The sequence below is a fragment of the Cebus imitator genome, unplaced genomic scaffold, assembly GCF_001604975.1.
Source record: "Cebus imitator isolate Cc_AM_T3 unplaced genomic scaffold, Cebus_imitator-1.0 Scaffold101, whole genome shotgun sequence".
Taxonomy (NCBI): Eukaryota; Metazoa; Chordata; class Mammalia; order Primates; family Cebidae; genus Cebus; species Cebus imitator.
Genome location: NW_016107416.1, coordinates 3,115,173 through 3,134,392, shown reverse-complemented (window position 1 = coordinate 3,134,392; position 19,220 = coordinate 3,115,173). Strand labels below are relative to the sequence as shown.

The 19,220-nt window shown below is 40.9% G+C and overlaps 1 protein-coding gene and 1 pseudogene across 8 annotated transcripts in view; one reads left to right on the top strand and one right to left on the bottom strand.

Moving 5' to 3' along the window:
• LOC108310051 overlaps window positions 1-3,196 on the bottom strand; it is an 18,094-nt pseudogene extending 14,898 nt beyond the window's left edge.
• Window positions 2,146-19,220, top strand: part of RAPH1 (Ras association (RalGDS/AF-6) and pleckstrin homology domains 1) — a 96,154-nt gene continuing 79,079 nt past the window's right edge. For 4 of the 8 annotated variants that reach the window (XM_017536858.1, XM_037741484.1, XM_017536865.2 and 1 more), the window contains exon 1: window positions 2,425-2,665. The gene's annotated coding sequence lies outside the window, so the exon portion shown is untranslated. Of the gene's footprint in view, window positions 2,204-2,424; window positions 2,666-19,220 lie in introns of those variants that run through there. The other 4 variants (XM_037741483.1, XM_037741482.1, XM_037741481.1 and 1 more) reach the window with 3 other exon arrangements.

Genomic DNA, 19,220 nt, shown 5'->3' with positions numbered 1-19,220 from the left:
TATGGTGCCTCTAAAGCATCGTGATGTTTGGTGCCTCCACACACCTGTAAAGATATTATTTTCTTTGTTTGGAATGCTTGCTCCCTCCTTCTGGTTAGCTCCTCCCTGTCATTGAACATTCAGTTCAAGAATCTCTCCATGGGGAAGGCTTTCCTGACCTGGGAATGGACTTTTAGTCTAACAGTGACTTCCTTACCTGCTTTACCCACAGACGGCATGATTTTTGTGGGCAGGTAGCATCATGTCATGACTTTCTTGTCTTTGTAGTCCTAGGCCTTAATTGCAGCTTAATAAACTCTTATTGAATGAATGATTTAATGGTTTAAAGAAATTGATAACACCCTTTTCTCAATGACTGAAAGTGACCGTTTTCTCTTCTAATTAGCCTTGATCTTAGCGTAAGCACTTGTAGGAGAGAGGTGGCTAACACCTATGTAAAAGGCACTCACTGGTCTATTTTTTTTAAGGAGATTTCAATGAATCATCTTCCTTGTAAGGTATCACACAGCCTAGTACATTTAATGACTATAGGATTCATTAGGTTTGATACCCAGGTGTGTCTAATGTCAACAAACTTGGTCACAAGGGAAATAAGAGACTAGATAGATTTGTATAAAATTATCACTTATGAAACATTTTAAAGTATTCATTAATTTGTAAATACTTATTGTGCAAGATACTATGTTAGATATTGTGGAAGATACAAGGATGAATAAAGTGTTGTATTACATTAATTTTGGGAGAAGAACTTCTTGAAATAATTAGTTGGCAAAACGATGAATTCCACAAGAAAGGAAGAGAAGTCTAAAAGAAGTGGTCATAGGCGGGTGTTGAACAATGAGAACACATGGACACAGGGAGGGGAGCACTACGCACCGGGGTCAGTTGGGGGGAAATAGGGGAGGGACGGTGGAGGGTGGGGAGTAGGGGAGAGAGAGCAACGGGCGAGATGCCAGATGTAGGTGATGGGGAGGAAGGCAGCAAATCACACTGCCACGTGTGTACCTTTGCAACAATCTTGCATGTTCTTCACATGTACCCTAAAACCTAAAATGCAATAAAATAAATGGGAAAAAAAAAAAAAGAAGTGGTCAAGCAGGATCATCCTCATGTATAAGAGACAGTGTTATTCTATACAAGAATATTGACGAACCTATTGAACTTAGAATACAAAAGTACAGTTAAGTTTTGAAAGTACAAATATCTCAGGTGTGAAAGGCAGTCAGTATCTGTATTGTATGGTGCTAAATACCAGTTTGGAACAGATTGTACAAAAAAGGCTGAAACCACTTGAAAGTCCTCAAGAATATCAGGAAGTAAAAACATAATTAACCAGACCAGGATTTGGCCCCAGGACAGAGAAATGAACACTCTCATTCTTAGAGAGGGAGCTAGGATTTCAGAAATGTACAGTCAATAATTCTTTGTCTGTGAAAATTCAAGATAACAGAAATTCTTAGCAAGCAGAGGGGAAGACATGAAAAAGGAACGTTCATTGCAACCAATTTCAGGTCACACTCCCAAATCCTCAATTGTTTTAATGCTGTCAACAAACTTGCTTTCCATGTGGCCAAGCAAATATAACTTAATTACATTTTTTCCTTTCTTTGATCAACTTTAGATGAAGGTCAAAATAAGGACATAACTTAAAATCTAAAAGTCTGCCTAAGTCAAGCCTGCATCAAAATAAGCAGCAGCTGAGCTTAGCGATAAGGAAAAACGCGGATAGGTTACTACTACACAATTCCGATAGGGTCAGGGACAGAAATCAAGGAGGCAGGATAAATAGATTTCGAAGTTTAAAAGTAATTAAAGGTCATCGAAATGTCCCATTTCTAAATGCTTCCCAATACACTGCATGAAACTGCAGAGAATTTTTGGTCAAAATGGGATTTCCTAAAGAAGGGCCTCACAGATCTCAACGACAGTGGTCCTATAAGTGTCCGAGCCAATCCCGGATGCGTTTCTGGAGTCTCGGCGTAAAGGTGGATGCATAAATCTGACAGACCAGGTCGAGGTTGCCGCGTCTCCCAGGGCGTTCGGACAGAGGCCGCTGGGCCCGCTTCTTAGTAAAGGCGAGCAAGGGGTGGGGCTGCACCGGGATTTTCCTCCCCACTCATTCATTCTCTGATTCACTCGTTCCTGGAGGCAGCTCACAGGCACTTGCGGAGGAAAGGCGAGGCACGAGCGGAGCAGCGGCTGGGTGCGGCCCGGCGCCAGAGGGGAGGGCGGCGAAGGGGGGGGGGCGCGGGCTGGAGGAGGGCGGCGGGCGCGGCGGCCTGTGCCGGAAGTGAGTGGTTGGCGGCGGGCGGGGGAGCTCGGGCGGCCAGCGGGGAGTCGTCCCCACTGTCTACCGGCCCTCAACGCCGCCCTCTGCCTCTCCGCTGGACGCGGCCACACTCTGCTCAGCCGCCGCGGGGCGCTGCGGCCGCCCCGCCCCCGCTCTCGCCGCCGACACCGCCGACGCCTCCCGCCAGCCAGTCAGTCAGTCAGTCACGGAGCGCGCGGCGCGGGAGCTGCCGGCCCTAGCTGCGTCTCTGGCGAGGGAGCGCCGCGCCCGGGGAGGAGGCGGAGGCGGCGGGGGCTGGAGGAGCGCGAACGGCGGCTTCCCTACCCCAGACCGTGACGGTAGCTGGGGCCGCGGAAGGGTCGAGCGGCTGCCGCGGTGAGTGCTCAGCCTCGCCCTCGGGGCAAGGGTAGGGAGCCAGCTGGGCGCGGAGCCTTGAGGCGCTCCTGCGGCTCCTGCCTCCATTTTCCCGGCGCCCGGCCGGGCCATCCGGGCGCGGTGCGGGCGGCCGCAGCCTGGGGCGGGGTCGCTGCCAGGTTGGGGCTCGGACCTGGGCCGGCTGGACCGCGCCCGGCCAGTGAGTGGGGGCTGGCGGGGCCTGGACTGCACCCTGCGCCCCTGGGGACCGCGACTGAGGGAGACAATGAGATAAGGGGCCGCCTGGGGAGGGTGCGGTTAGGTTTCTCCGACCCGGCATTGGCGGCTGGTGGTCCGGGACCGGACGGAGGAAAGGACTCTCCCCTGACCAGCCGCAGAAACCAGCCACTGGATGTCGGATTGCTTGGGTTTCGATGCCCACATCTTTCCTAGATGAGTTCAGTGCAGAGACTTTGAAAGGCGGGGCGCCTTCTGTGTCTTTTTTCTAATTAAGCAGGCTAAGCAATTGCTCCATTGCTTTTTAACCCTATCTCCTCTCGCGGTGTGCATTATACATTCCCGCCGGAAATCCAAACTGCAATTCATGGCGGGGGAGGGGGGGAGGGACGGAGGGGGCAGTGTGATAGTATTAGGATGCCTTCGTGTTAAGACAGGTTGGCAGATGTGGTTTTCTTAAGGCAGTGACTTAGGGTGTCCTCACTGTGTGAGATGGAAACCGCATAAACCTTGTAAGCTCGAAGACATGGTTTAATAAGAAATAAAAGTCTTGGGGGAGTTACATGTTTCTTGCGTGTGTGCATTTCTTAAATTCTTTGGGAAGATCCGTTGGGGAAATCCGGGAGAATGGAAAAGTTCTTCACTCAGTCTTGTAATAAGGGTTGATGCTGTCTGCAGCATTTCTCAAGGAGATGGGGAGAGCTGCTTATGTAGGTAAGTGCACAGTTAACGAATAGTAAAGGTAACGGGTTAGGGATGAGGCGTGATCGGATTATTAAAGGGTCCTATTGAGTCCATGGGGATATTAAATTCAGCATTTATGGAATACCTAGTCTGTCTGTTAGGTCGGGGGACACCAGGTGAACAAGCATGGGGTGGTGGAAAGAGCTTTTTGGAGCGGGGCAAACCGTACGCCCTGGAATTGGCTAGCAATGTGATGTTGGGTAAGCTGTTGGACTCTGCAATACATTCCCTGTCAGTAAAATGGAAATAACACCACCTGTTTACCTCCCCAGATGTTTTTCATGCAGATTAAATGAGATAATGTATGCAAAATGCATAGCACCTTGCCTGGCACAGAGGTATTTAACAGCACCTTAAGCTCCTTTCCTCCTCGGGGTGGTTTTTTTTGGGATGCGGTGCAGGGGGTTAGTGAATGTAGGTAATTGTAATACAGTGCATCATATATTAAAATGTTGAGGTGTAGGAGAGCGAAGAAGAGACATTAATTCTATATTAAGGAGGGAATGCACGGTAGCGTCGGCATTTAAGTGAAACCTTTAAGGATGAGTAGGATTTCAGCAGATTCAGATGGGGAGGGGGAGGATATTTCACGTAGTGGTGGTGCTATCCTTTGAGAGCCGAATTAAGGAGGAGGACCTTGGGGGAGGGGCAAAATGGAGACGTTCAATAGCTTTTAACTCTTGTTGAGTCTGACCTTCAAAGATTGCCTTGGTTATTTTGCTTTTTGTGTGGTGAATTTTCCAGAAACCAGATATAGCTCTACTCAAGTAAGTACAAAAAGCTTAATTCATGATTTTTTGAATTAGACATTTTGTATTAGATTGCTGTCTCTTCTGTTTGAATTTAAGAATTATTTGTAGATGTTGCCTTGTGATAAACATTAGCTTTATTTGTTAGAAGCAGCAGCTAATTTTTCAGACCCAGAGGTCTCACTAAGATTAGAGTATGTGGTTGGATGAAAGGAGTGGAGTAGTGGGCATATTGGGTGTGTTTTCATAAATATTGAACACTTTTTCCGAAGAGGTGTTTTTAACCATTGTCTTTGATTATGAGGTCTTTTGGTTTTACTATTCACACTATTCACAGATTCTTGGATACACATTATAGAATTTCATGGCTTTGGTTGCCTTGGTTTGGAAGTGATTGAATGTCAACATTAGTATTGTTAATCCCAAACACTTAGTTTTAGGAAAATTAGTATTAGTGAAACAAGATGTGACCTCAGGCAGATAACTTATCTTGGACTCTTAATTCCTTTACCTATAAAATGAGAAGTTTTAAGAACCAGATCACTGGTTCTTAAAACTGTTTCACTCAACTGGAAAATTTCAGAGATCCTGCAGATGTTTGACTTAATAAAAATATATTTTAAACTTGTAATAGTAAAAAGTGACTATTGTATGACATGCACTGTTTTAAACACTTTATATGTGCTAATTTATTTAATTTTCACCATAACCCTGTGAAATAGTCTGTTATTTGAGAAAACAGGCACAGACAATAAGTTAGTTGCCCCAAAACTGCAGAGCTATAGTGGCAGAGCTGGATTTGAAACTGGGCAGCCTAATTCTAAAGCTGTGTCCTTAACCATGTTTTTACACTGCCACCAAAGCAACACACACATACTCTCTTAAAAAAAAAAAGTGGTAAAGTATACATAACATAAAATTTACCATTTTAACTATTTTTAAGTGTACAGCTCAGTGGCATTAAGTACATTGTTGTGCCATCATCACCACCATCTCAAGAACTTTTTTTATCATTCCAAACTGAAATTCTTCCCAGTGAACAGTAACTCAGGAAGCTGCAGTGAGCTGTGATCATGCACAGTAGATGTCAGAGTGAGACCCTGTTCAAAAACAAAACGGTAACTATCCATTCCCACTCTACCCCCCCCAACAGCTTTTCTACTTTTGAATCATACAATATTCTTGTGTCTGGGTTATGTTACTTAGCATACTGTCTTCAAGATCATCCATGCAGCATGTATCCGAATTTCATTCCTTTTTTAGACTGATTAATATTCATTTGTATGTATATATCACATTTATGAACATTTGGGTTGTTTCCACCTTTCAAATACTGTGAATAATGTTACCTTGAGTATTGCTATACAGCTGTTTGAGTCCCTGGCTTTGGTTCTTTTTTCATTATTTCTATATACCCAGAAATGGGTTTGCTAGATTGTATGCTAATTCTGTATTTAATTTTTGAGGAACTGCCATATTGCATTCCACAGCAGCTGCACCATTTTACATTCCACCTAGCAGTGCCCAAAGGTTCCAGTTTCCCCACATCTTGCCAACACTTCTAGTGTTTTTTTCTTTTTTGTTTTTGATAATAGCTATTCTAATGGGTGAGGTGGTATTTCATTGTGGTTTTGATTTGAATTTTCCTAATAATTAGTGATGATGAGCATCTTTTCATATGCTTATTGTCCATTTGTATATCTGAGGAGAAATGTCCATCCAAGTCCTTTACTTATTTTTAAATTAGGTTGTTTTTTGGTGAGCTGTAGAAGTTCTTTATATACTCTGGATATTAACCCCTTATAAAATATATGATTTGCAAAGATTTTCTCCCATTTTGTGAGTTGTCTTTTCATTGTCTTGATAGTATACTTTACTGCACAAAAGTTTTAACTTTTCATTAAGTCCAATTTATTTTTTCTTCTGTCTGTGCTTTTAGTGTCATGTCCAGGAAATTGTTACCAAATCCAATGTCATGAAGATTTTTCTTGTTTTCTTTTAGGAGTTTTATAGTTTCAACTCTTATGTTTAGGTCTTTGATCCATTTGGGGCTAATTTTTGTAAATTAGGTAAGGGTCCAACTTCATTCTTTTGCGTATGGATATCCAGTTTTCCCAGCATGATTTGTTGAAAGGACTGTCCTTTTCCCATTGAATGGTTCTGGCACTCGTACTCATTCATATATACGTGTGTATATGTATATGTATGCGTGTGTATATAAATTTTTTAACACTTTGAAGACCATAGTGCTACATGGTTCTACATGGTTATTTTGGGGGTGCAACGGGGCAGACATTCCTAAGAATAAAGCTTTTCCTTTTATTGTTTAAAACATTTGGATCAGTATATTTGAAGTGTATCCTGAAGAGCTGCAACTGCTTACCTGACTGAAATCAAAGCAAAGCACACAAAAATAAATGGATTGTTTAACACCCCTGACCCTCAATTTATATCTGAGTTTACAATAAATTAATATAATGTATTTGAACATAAAATAGCAATGCTTTTGCCAAGCTTTATATATTTGGGAGGCTGTAAAATTTTACCTGGAAGAATTTTGTTGTGAAATAGTTTTTAAAACCTCAGATTATATGATCTCTGAAGCTTTTTCATATGCTCTTACTGCTGTTATTTTAAGATGTTTTTCATGGTTTAAGGCAGATGTCTTAAAATATATCACTTATGACTTAGAAATTGGTTTGTTTTGGGCCGGGCACGGTGGCTCACGCCTGTAATCCCAGCACTTTGGGAGGCCAAGGTGGGTGGATCACGAGGTCAAGAGATCGAGACCATCCTGGTCAACATGGTGAAACCCTGTCTCTACTAAAAATACAAAAAATCAGCTGGGCATGGTGGCACATGCCTGTAATCCCAGCTACTCAGGAGGCTGAGGCAGGAGAATTGCCTGAGCCCAGGAGACAGAGGTTGCGGTGAGCCGAGATCGTGCCATTGCACTCCAGCCTGGGCAACAAGAGCGAAACTCCGTCTCAAAAAAAAAAAAACAAAAAAACGAAAAAACAAACAAACAAAAAAAAGAAATTGGTTTGTTTTTTTAAGTATATATGTATTTGCCCTTAATAAAATGCATACTGGGCTGGGGGCAGTGGCTCATGCCTGTAATCCTAGCACTTTGGAAGGCTGAGGCAGGCGGATCACGAGGTCAGGAGATCGAGACCATCCTGGCTAATATGGTGAAACCCTGTCTCTTCTAAAAATACAAAAATTAGCTGGGCATGGTGGTGCACGCCTATAGTTCCAGCTACTCTGGAGGCTGAGGCAGGAGAATTGCTTGAACCAGGGAGGCGGAGGTTGCAGTGAGATGAGATCGCCCCACTGCACTCTAGCCTGGTGACAGAGCGAGTTTCCATCTCAAAAAACAAAAAAAATGCATACTGGTTTTCTGCTCTAAGCAGAGCTAGGCATAATAGAAAAATCTGAGATAGGTATTCTGTTCTCCACAGTAGAGAGGAATGCCAGTTTAGGTATAAACAGGGAATCAGTAGAAGATGACATTGAAGAAGCAGGGACCACAAAGAAGCAGAAGGGTATATGGGTTGAAAATGGGTGAACAGAATCAATGTGTGTCCTCTTAAAATACTCATATCTCCACACGCTAAGAACAGAGAAGCCATTTCTAGCTTTTTTTTTTTTTTTTCCAAGACAGTCTTGCTCTGTCACCAGGCTGGAGTACAGTGGAGCAATCTTGGCTCACTGCAGCCTCTGCCTCCCAGGTCGAAGTGATTCCCCTGCCTCAACCCCCCAAGTGGCTGGGACTACAGGCACATGCCACCACACCCAACTAATTTTTTGTATGTTAGTAAAAAAGGGGTTTCACCGTGTTGGCCAGGATGGTCTCGATATTCTGAGCTTTTGATCCACCTGCCTCGGCCTCCCAAAGTGCTGGGATTACAGGCATGAGCCAGCTTGCCCAGCTGCCATTTCTAACTTTTTAAATGCCTTCCAAACACAGTTTTGGTGGATTTTGAATCCATTTATTTAAAATTTATAAATACAAATCCTCCATCTATTTGCAAGAATAGCTGATTGACAAATAGGGAGAACAAACTTTTTACTAGCCAAATCTGTATAATTGATGGGTAGAAACTTAACAGTATCTCCAAATAGAAAGTACAGCCAAAGATGTACTTTTCTTTTTGGGTGTATGTTTCTACATGAGCTGCCTTTTCAGCTAAGCCAAGCCTTAAAAACTAGTAACATAATAAACAGATTCAAGAGCCAGATTTTGAAATTTCTGTGTTAACAAGTACTATACCCAAGATTTTTCAAATATAAAATGCATCATTCATTGCTACTTCCTTACACTATGTTTATTCTAAAAACTTAGCATAAAAAATGTTTTAAACCATTAATGTTTATTAAGTACCCTATTCACAGATAAGTGGGATCACTGAATTCCTTTACCAGTTTCCAGTGCTGTTTGTTACAATATGAAATAAACCAAATAAACCAAGACATAATTATTCTTTATAAATAAACATTATTGGAAAATTACAGAGAACAAATTATGTTTGGGAAACATGCAAAATTGGGGTTATATAAAGAATATATTGTATTTTCAAGTCACATTATTGGTTGTTTTGCTGTATTGATTTTTTTTCTTTTTTTGAGATAGGGTCTCACTCTGTCACTGCAGCCTTGACCTCCCAGGCTAAGGTGATCCTCCTGAGTAACTGGAACTATAGGCATGTGCCACCATGCCTGGCTAATTTTTGTATATTTTGTAGAGAAAGGTTTTTGCCATTTTGCCCAGGCTGGTCCCAAACTGGGCTCAAGTGTTCCACCTGCCTCAGCTTCCCAAAGTACTATGATTATAATAGGCATGAGCCACCTTGCATGGCCTGCTCTATGGATTTAGCTAATACTTTTCTTAACATATCATACTTGGTAAGGTCCTCCTAAAAGTAATTTCTAAAAAAAAAACAAACAAAAAAAAAAACCTTTTTTTTTTTTTTTTTTTTTTTTTTTTTTTTTTGAGATAGCGTTTCACTCTGGTTGCCCAGGGTGGAGGAGTGCAATGGCAGATCTCGGCTCATCTCAACCCTCACCTCCTGGGTTCAAGCAATTCTCCTGCCTCAGCCTCCTGAGTAGCTGGGATTACAGGCATGCGCCACCACACCCAGCTAATTTTTTTTTTTTTTTTTTTTTTTTTTTTTTTGAGATAGCGTTTCACTCTGGTTGCCCAGGGTGGAGGAGTGCAATGGCAGATCTCGGCTCATCTCAACCCTCACCTCCTGGGTTCAAGCAATTCTCCTGCCTCAGCCTCCTGAGTAGCTGGGATTACAGGCATGCGCCACCACACCCAGCTAATTTTTTGTATTTTTACTGGAAACAGGGTTTCTCCATGTTGGTCAGACTGGTCTCAAACTCTCGATCTCAAGTGATCCGCCCACCTTGGCCTCCTAAAGTGCTGGGATTACAGGCGTGAGCCACCGCACCCGGCCCATAAAATGTTTTTATTGAGGAAATCATTTACTATTAAGACTGTGTCCTCTCTGGAATACCAGTCTACTGTAGAAAGTTATAAAAGGTTAGATCCTTTATTACTGAAAAAGAGTCAATATATAAAAGATAGTAGACCTCGGCTCACTGTAACCTCTGCTTCTCCCCCTCCCCCTAGGTTCAAGTGATTCTCCTGCCTCAGTCTCCAGAGTAGCTGGGATTACAGGTGTCCACCACCACACCCAACTAATTTTTTGTATTTTTAGTAGAGGTGGGGTTTCACCATGTTGGCCAGGCTGGTCTCAAACTCCAGACCTCAGGTGATCCACCTGCCTTGGCCCCCCAAAGTGCTGGGATTACAGGCGTGAGCCACTGCACCCAGCCAATAAAACATTTTTAAAGAAAGTCAGTAAATTGAGACTTTAATAAAATTTATTCTTCAACACAGTTGAAATTATAGGCTTATTTTAGAAGCCTAAATTTGAATTTTGCATTATGCTTTTAGGAATTATCCAAGGTGAATTTAAAAGTACTCTTAATTAAAAATAAAAAATTAAATGTTTAACTTAGTAATTGAGTAGTGTTTTATAGACTTAAAATTTTTTCATGTCCATAGTATGTTTTTCTGAACACCTCTAGCAAGGTATAAAACATTTTCCATTACCCTTCCCTTTACCTTTTTCTTCTGTGTCCTTTGCCCATCCCCAGAGCAGCTGCAGTCTTAGTTGCTTCATCATATATAGGTTTTGCCTGTTCTATAACTTTGTATTAGTTAAATCGTAACTACATATGCTTTCATGCTTTCATCACCGGCTTCTTGCACTCAGCATGTGTTCTTTTGTTTTTTGTTTTGTTGTTGTTCTTGTTTTTTGAGAAGGAGTTTCACTCTGTTGCCAGTCTAGAGTGCAGTGGCACAATCTCGGCTGACTGCAAGCTCCACCTCCCAGTTCAAGTGATTGTCCTGCCTCAGCCTCCCGAGTAGCTGGGACCACAGGCATGTGCCACCATGCCCAGCTAGTTTTTGTATTTTCAGTAGAGACGAGGTTTCACCATGTTGGCCAGGATGGTCTCAATCTCTTTACCTCTTGATCCGCCTGCCTCAGCCTCAACGTTTTTTTGAGATAGGGTCTCGCTCTGTCAGGTTGGAGTATAGTGGCTCAATCTTGGCTCACTGCAACCTCTGCCTCCCAGGTTTAAGCGATTCTCCCACCTCAGCTTCCAAGTATCTGGGATTACAGGTGTGGGTCACCACACCTGGCTTATTATTTTATTTTATTATTTTAGTAGATACGGGATTTTACCATGTCTGCCAGGCTATCAGCATGTTTTTAGATTCATCCATGTTGTTGTTTATATCAGTAGTTCTTCTTAGTGATGGGTAATATTCAATTGTATGAAGATGTTAATATGGCCGGGCCTGGTGGCTCAGGCCTGTAACGCCAGCACTTTGGGCGGCCGAGGCAGGTGGATTGCTTGAGGTCAGGAGTTTGAGACCAGTCTGACCAACATGGTAAAACCCTGCCTGTACTAAAAATACAAAGATTATTTGGGCATGGTGGTGGGTGCCTGTAATCTCAGCTACTGTGGAGGCTGAACAGGAGAATTGCTTGAACCCAGGAGGTGGAGGTTGCAGTGAGCCGAGATCATGCCATTGCACTCCAGCCTGGGTGACAGAGCAAGACTCCGTCTCAAAAAAAAAAAAAAAAAAAACAAAAAAAAAAAAATAAAAAAAAGAAAAAAAACACCAAAAAAAAAAAAAAAAGAATATGTTAATATACCAGATTTCTTATCCATTTTCCAATTGGTGGGCAACTAGGCTGCATCCAGTTTGGGACTATTCTGAAGAAAATGGCTATGATATTTTTGCACAAGTCTTTTTATGGACAGATGTTTTATTTATCTTGGGTAAAGGAGTGGGATTGCTAGGCCATTTAGATAGATGTTCCTCCTTTAAAAAACTTTGTATTGAAGAACAATATATAATCAGAAAATTGCATATATTAGAAGTGACTTCTAACTCTTAATTATGCTATAAAGTCTTTTAGTTTGCTTGTTTCTTTAAAACAATTTTTTACCGCTTTACCAAAGTATAATTTCTACATAATAAACTGCACATATTAAAGTGTACAATTTGGTAAGTTTTCATACACCCTTGAAACCATCACTATAATTAAAACTGAACTTTTCCATCATCTCCCAAAGTTTCCTCACACCTCTTTGTAATTTGTCCCCCTCTCTACTCCTGTCTCATGGCAATCTGTCACTGTGGATTAGTTTGCATTTTCTAGAATTTTATATAAATGGAACCATACAGTGTCTTGTTCTCTGCCTCTCCCAACCCACCCAAGTCTGGCTTGTTTTCATGCACAATAATAATTTTTAGATTCATCCATCTTGTTGCTTGGATTAGTTCCTTTTTATTGCTGAGTAGTATTCCATTATGCACATAGGCCACATTTTGTTTTTCCATGTACCTTTGATAGAAATTTAGGCTGTAGACAGGGTTTCGTTTCTCGTGGATAAATATCTATAAGGATGTGCTGTGGGTTATAGGGTAGGTATATTTGTAGACAGGTTTTCATTTCTTGTGGATAAATACCTATAAGGACATGCTATAGGGTATGTATATTTTTAACTCTAATTTTAAAAATGGGCAAATTTTTCCAAAGTTGTATCATTTTATATGTCCAATAGCATCATATGACACTTATAATTGCTGTATAGCCTAAGACCTGGTATTGTCAGTCTTTTTCATTCTAGCCATTGTAATGGGTATGTAATGACATCATTGTAGTTTTAATTTGTCTGTCTCTGATTACTAGTGATGTTGAGCATCTTAATGTTCTTAGCCATTTGGGAAATGACAGCAAGTCTTTGCCCATTTAAAAAATAAGACTATATATCTTTTCTTAATTATTTAATCTAGATACAAGTTCTTTATTGGATATATTTGCAAATATTTTCTCTTAGTCTGTAGCGTGCCCCCTTTTTTTTTTTAATCAGATGGAGTTTTGCTCTGTTGCCCAGGCTGGAGTGCAGTGGCACTCCTGCCGCTCGGGTTCAAGCAATTCTCCTGCCTCAGCCGCCTCCTGAGTAGCTGGGACTACAGGCACATGCCACCATGCCCAGCTAATTTTTTGTATTTTTAGTAGAGATGAGATTTCACTGTGTTCGCCAGGATGGTTTGGATCTCCTGAACTCGTGATCCGCCCGCTTTGGCCGCCCAAAATGCTGGGATTAGAAGCATGAGCCATCACACCTGGCCATCTATTTTTTTTACTGGTGTCTTTTGAAGAGCAGTTTTTATATTGGTCTTCATCAAAATTACCAATTTTTCATTTTATGGTCAGTGTTGTCTGTGCCCTAATAAATATTTGCCTACCTCAAAGTTCAGAAAGTATAAACCCATGTTTTCTCCTTGGAGTTTATAATTTTAGCTTTCACATTTCAGTCTATGATCTGTTTTGAATTAATTTTTATGAGTGATATCGAGACCTCTCCCCCATTTATATCTAGTTATGCCAGTGTCATTTGTTAAAACAAAACAAAACAAAACACTTTCCTCATTGTCTGCTTCAGTTCTGACATCCTTACTCAAAATTGTTCGACTGTATGTATGGGTCTGTTCCTGGACTTTCCCTTCTGTTACATTGACGTGATTCTCTGTCCTGTTGCCAGTACTGCATTGTCTTGATTGTTTGACTGGATAGTGAGTCTTGAAATCAGGTAAAGTAAGTTTCTCCCCTACTCTTTTCAAGGTTCTTTTTTGTTTGTTTGCTTTTGAGACAGAGTCTCACTCTGTCACCCAGGCTGGAGTGCAGTGGCACAATCTCTGCTCACTGCAACCTCTGCCTCCCAGGTTCAGGCAATTCTCCTGCCTCAGCCCCCTGAGTAGCTGGGATTACAAGTGTGCACCATCACACCGAGCTATTTTTTGTATTTTTGGTAGAGATGGGGTTTCATCATGTTGGTCAGGCTGGTCTTGAACTCTTGACCTCATGATCCACCTACTTCAGTCTCCCAAAGCGTTGGGATTACAGGCATGAGACACCGCACCTGGCCAGAAGCAGAGTCTTGCTCTATTGCCCAGGCTAGAGTGCAATGGTATTATCTGGGATCACTGCAACCTTCGCCGTACTGGTTCAAGCGAATTTCCTGCCCCAGCCTCTGGAGTAGTTGGGATTACAGCCTCCTGCCACTGCACTTGGCTAGTTTTTGTATTTTTAGTAGAGACGGGGTTTCAGAATGTTGGCCAGCCTTGTCTCAAGCTCCTGACCTCAGGTGATTTGCCCATCTTGGCTTCCTAGAGTGCTGGAATTACGGGTGTGAGTCACCGTGCCCGATCCCTTTCAAGGTTCTTTTGACTATTCTAGGTCATTTGCTTTTCCATATAAATTTTGGAATAATCTTGTCAGTTTCTTAAAAAATGCCCACTGGGACATTGGTTGTAATTACATTGAATATACCTAGTTCATTTTAGGGGAGAACAGGCATTAATAATATTGCATCTTCTAATTTATTAAGATGGGCTATCTGTCCATTTATTTAGGTCTTAGCAATATTTCCATTTTTCAGTTGCCTTACAATATGTTATGTAAACACTGCATGCTGTCATATTTCATTTCCTATAGCCAAATTATTATTTACACATGGCTTTATTTTTATGATATAAATCGAGATATGGTATGGAGATTTTTCCATGTGATAACATTATTTAATGCATAAAGGGACCATCTATGACAATACTGGAAATACAGGAGACTAAAACAGATATCTTTTGTTATGTAAAAGTAGAGGTTTAAAGCTGTTTACAGTTTATTGGCACAATTCCTTGTATGGTTTTGGATATTAATATTTAAAGAGGCCTATCTTGAAAAGATCCATGTCCAGCCCTATTTTACTTAATATTATTCTGTCCCTTTGAATTTTATATAAACAATGTACTCTCTGTTTTTTCAAAAATCTGCATTTTTGGCTGGGTGCAGTGGCTCACGCCTGTAATTCCAGCACTTTGGGAGGCCAAGGTGGCAGATCACCTGAGGTCAGGAGTTGAGACCAGCCTGGCCAGCCTGGTGAAACGCCGTCTATACTGAAAATACAAAAACTAGCCAGGTATGGTGGCTCATGCCTGTAATTCCAGCTACTTGGGAGACTGAGGCGGGAGAATTGCTTGAACCCAGGAGGCAGAGGTTGCAGTGAGCTGAGGTTGTGCGATAGAGTGAGACTGTATCTCCAAAACAAAACAAAACCTGCATATTTTTCTAATCATGTGATTGACTTGATTTATACTGGTTCATAGATCCAGTTCATTTTTTTTGTTAGAATAAGCCAATTTTTCCATTCCCCTTTTGGGGGATAGTTACTTTGGATGCCCCAGTGAACATTATTTTACATTTCTCCTGGTGCTCCAAGTCAGACACTTAGAAGTAGTTTTGCTGGTTCATAAGATATGTAATTTCCAAATGGCTCTCCAAAGTGATGAGGAATATATGTCCTGCTGGAATGTTTCTATTGTTCTACATCCTCACCAACCCCTCCTTTTATTGTACTATTTTTGCCAAGTTGATGAGTATAAAATGGTTTTTTTTTTTTTTTTTTTAAACCAACATTCTTTATTATGTTTCTAGGAGTATAATTATTAGAATAAGGGGTTCTGTCGTTTGTTTTTTTGTTTTTCTTTTAGAGACAGAGTTTCACTCTTTTTGCCCAGGCTGGAGTGCAATGGTGCAATCTCGGCTCACTGCAGCCTCAGACTCCCGGGTCCCAGTTCAAGCAATTCTCCTACCTCAGCCTCCCAAGTAGCTGAGATTACAGGCATGAGCCACCATGCCCAGCTAATTTTTGTATTTTTTAGTAGAGACAGAGTTTCACCATGTTGGTCAGTCTGGTCTTGAACTCCTGACCTCGTGATCCACTCACCTCGGCCTCCCAAAGTGCTGGGATTACAGGCGTGAGCCACTGTGCCCAGCCTGATCATGCAATTTTAAAAAAATTTTTTTTAGCCTGTTGATATGATATAATGGATTGTATTAATTGATTTTCAAATGTTAAGCTTCCCTTTCATACTTGAAATAAACCTCACTTGGTCATGATGTATAATTCTTTTTATACATTGTTGGCTTCAATTTGTTAATATTTTGTTGAAGATTTTTGCATCTATGTTCATGAGAGATCCTGGTTTATAGTTTTCTTTTTCTATAATATCTTTCTCTGGTTTTGGTATTAGGATTATGCTGGCTCATAAGTTATGATATATTCCCTCTGCTTCTATCTTCCAGGAGGGATTGTATAGAATTGGTATAATTTCTTCCCTAAATATTTGGTAGAATTCACAGTGAACCCATCTAGGCCTTGTGCTTTCTGTTTGGGAATTATTATTGATGGAGGTTTTAAAATAGCTACAAGCCTATTCAATTGTCTATTCTTGTATGAGTTTTAACAAATTGTGTCTTACAAGATGAGATGGTTCATCTCATCTCGAGTTATCAAATTTATAGGCATAGAGCTTATTTGTAGTATCCTTCTTTTCTTTCTTTAATGAGATAGGATTTTGTTCTCTTGCCGGTGCTGGAGTGCAGTGGTGGGATCATAGCTCACTGTAACCATGAACTGGGCTTAAATGATCCTCCTGCCTTAGCTTCCCAAGTAACTAGGACTATAGACACATGCTATCATACTCAGCTATTTTTTAAAATTTTTTTTGTGGAAAAGGGATCTTGCCGTGTTGCTCAGGCTGGTCTTGAGCTCCTGGCCTCAAGCAGGAGGAGCTCTCACTCGGCCTCTCAAAGCTCTAGGTTGTAGGTGTGAGCCACCACACCTGGCCTGTAGTATTCTTTTTTTGTGTTTTTTTTTTGAGACGGAGTCTCGCTCTGTCACCTAGGCTGGAGTGCAGAGGTGCGATCTCAGTTCACTGCAACCTCCGTCTCCTGGCTTCAAGCGATTCTCCTGCCTCAGCCTCCTGAGTAGCTGGGACTACAGGCATGTGTCACCACACCTGGCTAATTTTTTGTATTTTTTTTTTTTAGTAGAGATGGGGTGTCACTGTGTTAGCCAGGATGGTCTCAATCTCCTGACCCCGTCATCTACCCACCTCGGCCTCCCAAAGTGCTGAGATTACAGGTGAGGTCACCATGCCCAGCCTCTTTTTCTTTTTTCTTCTTTTTTTTCTTTTTATGAGATGGTGTCTTAGTCTATTGACCAGGCTGGAGTGCAGTGGTGGGATCTTGGCTCCCTGCAACTTCCACCTCCCAGACTCAAGCAATTCTCATGCCTCAGCCTCCCAAGTAGCTGAGATTATAGGTGCCTGCCACCACACCCGGCTGATTTGTGTGTGTGTGTGTGTGTTTTTTTAATAGAGATGGGGTTTCACCATGTTGGCCAGACTGGTCTCAAACTCCTGACCTCAAGTGATCTGTCCACCTTGTCCTCCCAAAGTGCTGGGACTGCAAGCGTGTACCACTGTGCCCTACCTTATAGTATTATTTTCCTTTTAATGTCTGTACGATCTGTAGTTATGTGCCTTTGTTCATTTCTGATATTGGTAATTTGTAGTCTGTTTTTTTCTTAGTTAGCCTACCTAGAAGCTTATCAATTTTATTGATTTATTTTATTTTTTAAAGAACCAGCTTTGGTTTTGATTTTTCTCTCTTGATTTCCTGCCTTCAGTTTCATTGATTTCTGCTAAGATTCTTACTCTTTTCTTCTGCTTATTTAGGATTTAATTTGTTCTTGTTCCAGATTTCCAAGGTAGAAACTTAGATTGTTGATTTTAGGTCCTCTTTTCTAATGCAGGCATTCAGTGCTATAACTTTCCCTCTAAGCATTGCTTTTGTGTTTTCATTTTCATTTTGTTTAAAATATTCTTAAAATTTATTTTGAGATTTCTTCTTTGACCCATGTGTTATTTAAGAATGTGTTGTGTAATCTCATGTATTTTGAGACTTTTTCCAATTATATTTGTTACTGATTTCTAGTTTAGTTACATTGTGGTCTGAGAGCAGACATTATATACAGTTTCTATTCTTTTACATTTGTTAATGGTTGTTTTATGGTCCAGAATGTGATGTCTTGGAGTATGTTAAGTGTGAGCTTGAGAAGAATATTCTGTTCTTGGATGAATTAGCCTGTAGATGTCAGTTATATCCAGCTGATCGATGGTGTTGTTGAATTCAACTATAGCTTTCCTGATTTTTTGCCTGCTAAATCTGTCCATTTCTGATAGAAGGATATTCAAGTCTCCAGTTATGATAGTAGATTCATTTCTTTATTTGCTGTCTTTTTAAAAATTTTTTCGCCTTGCATAGTTTGATGCTCTGTTGGTAGGTACATATGCATTCAGGATGTAATGTTATCTTGGAGACCTGACCCTTTATCATTATGTAATACCCTTCTTTATCCCTGATAACTTTCCTTCCTTTAAAGTCTGCTGTGTCTGAAATTAAGATAGCTACTCTTGCTTTCTTTTGATTAGTGTTGTTAGGATGGCATATTTTTCTCCATTGGTTTACTTTTCATCTATGTGTGTCTGTATTAAAGTGTGCTTCTTGCAGACAACATAGAGTTGGGGCTTGTTTTTTGATCCACTTTGACTTTTTTTTTTTGGAGATAGAGTGTCACCCTGTTGTCCAGACGGGAGTGCAGTGGTGTGACCTCAGCTCACTGCACCCTCCATCTCCTGGGTTCAAGCCTCCCAAGTAGCTGGAATTACCAGGCACATACCACCAAACCTGGCTAATTTTTGTATTTTTAGTAGAGATGGCGTTTCACCATGTTGGTCAGGCTGTTCTCGAACTCCTGACCGTAAGTAATCTGCCTGCCTTGACCTCGCCAAAATGCTGGGATTACAGGCGTGAGCCATCATGCCTTGCTAGCAATCTCTTTTAATTGATGCGTTTAGACTGTTGATGTTCACAGTGATTATTAATATAATTGGATTAATATCTGCCATATGTATTACCATTTGCTATTTCTTACCCTTGTCCTTTGATTCCATTTTGTATTCTTTTCTTTTTCTGCCTTTTAATTGAGCATTTTATATGATTCAGTTTTCTCTCCTTTCTTCGTGTATCGGTTGTACTTCTCTTACTTTTTTTTTGTGATCACCCTAGACTTTGCAATATACATTTAAAACTAATTAAAGTCCACTATCAGGTAATACTGTACCATTTCATGGGTATAGTGTGGGTACTTTATAACAAAATATGAATTCCTCCCTCCTGTCTTTTGAATCATTGCTGTAATTTACTGATATGTAGGCATACATAAGCGTACCTAATCACATATATCATTGACATTATTATTTTGAACAAACTTATCTTTAGATCAAAGTTATACCTTCACTGATTTCTTCTTTTTTTTTTTTAAAAAATGAAAAACCGCCTTTGTCT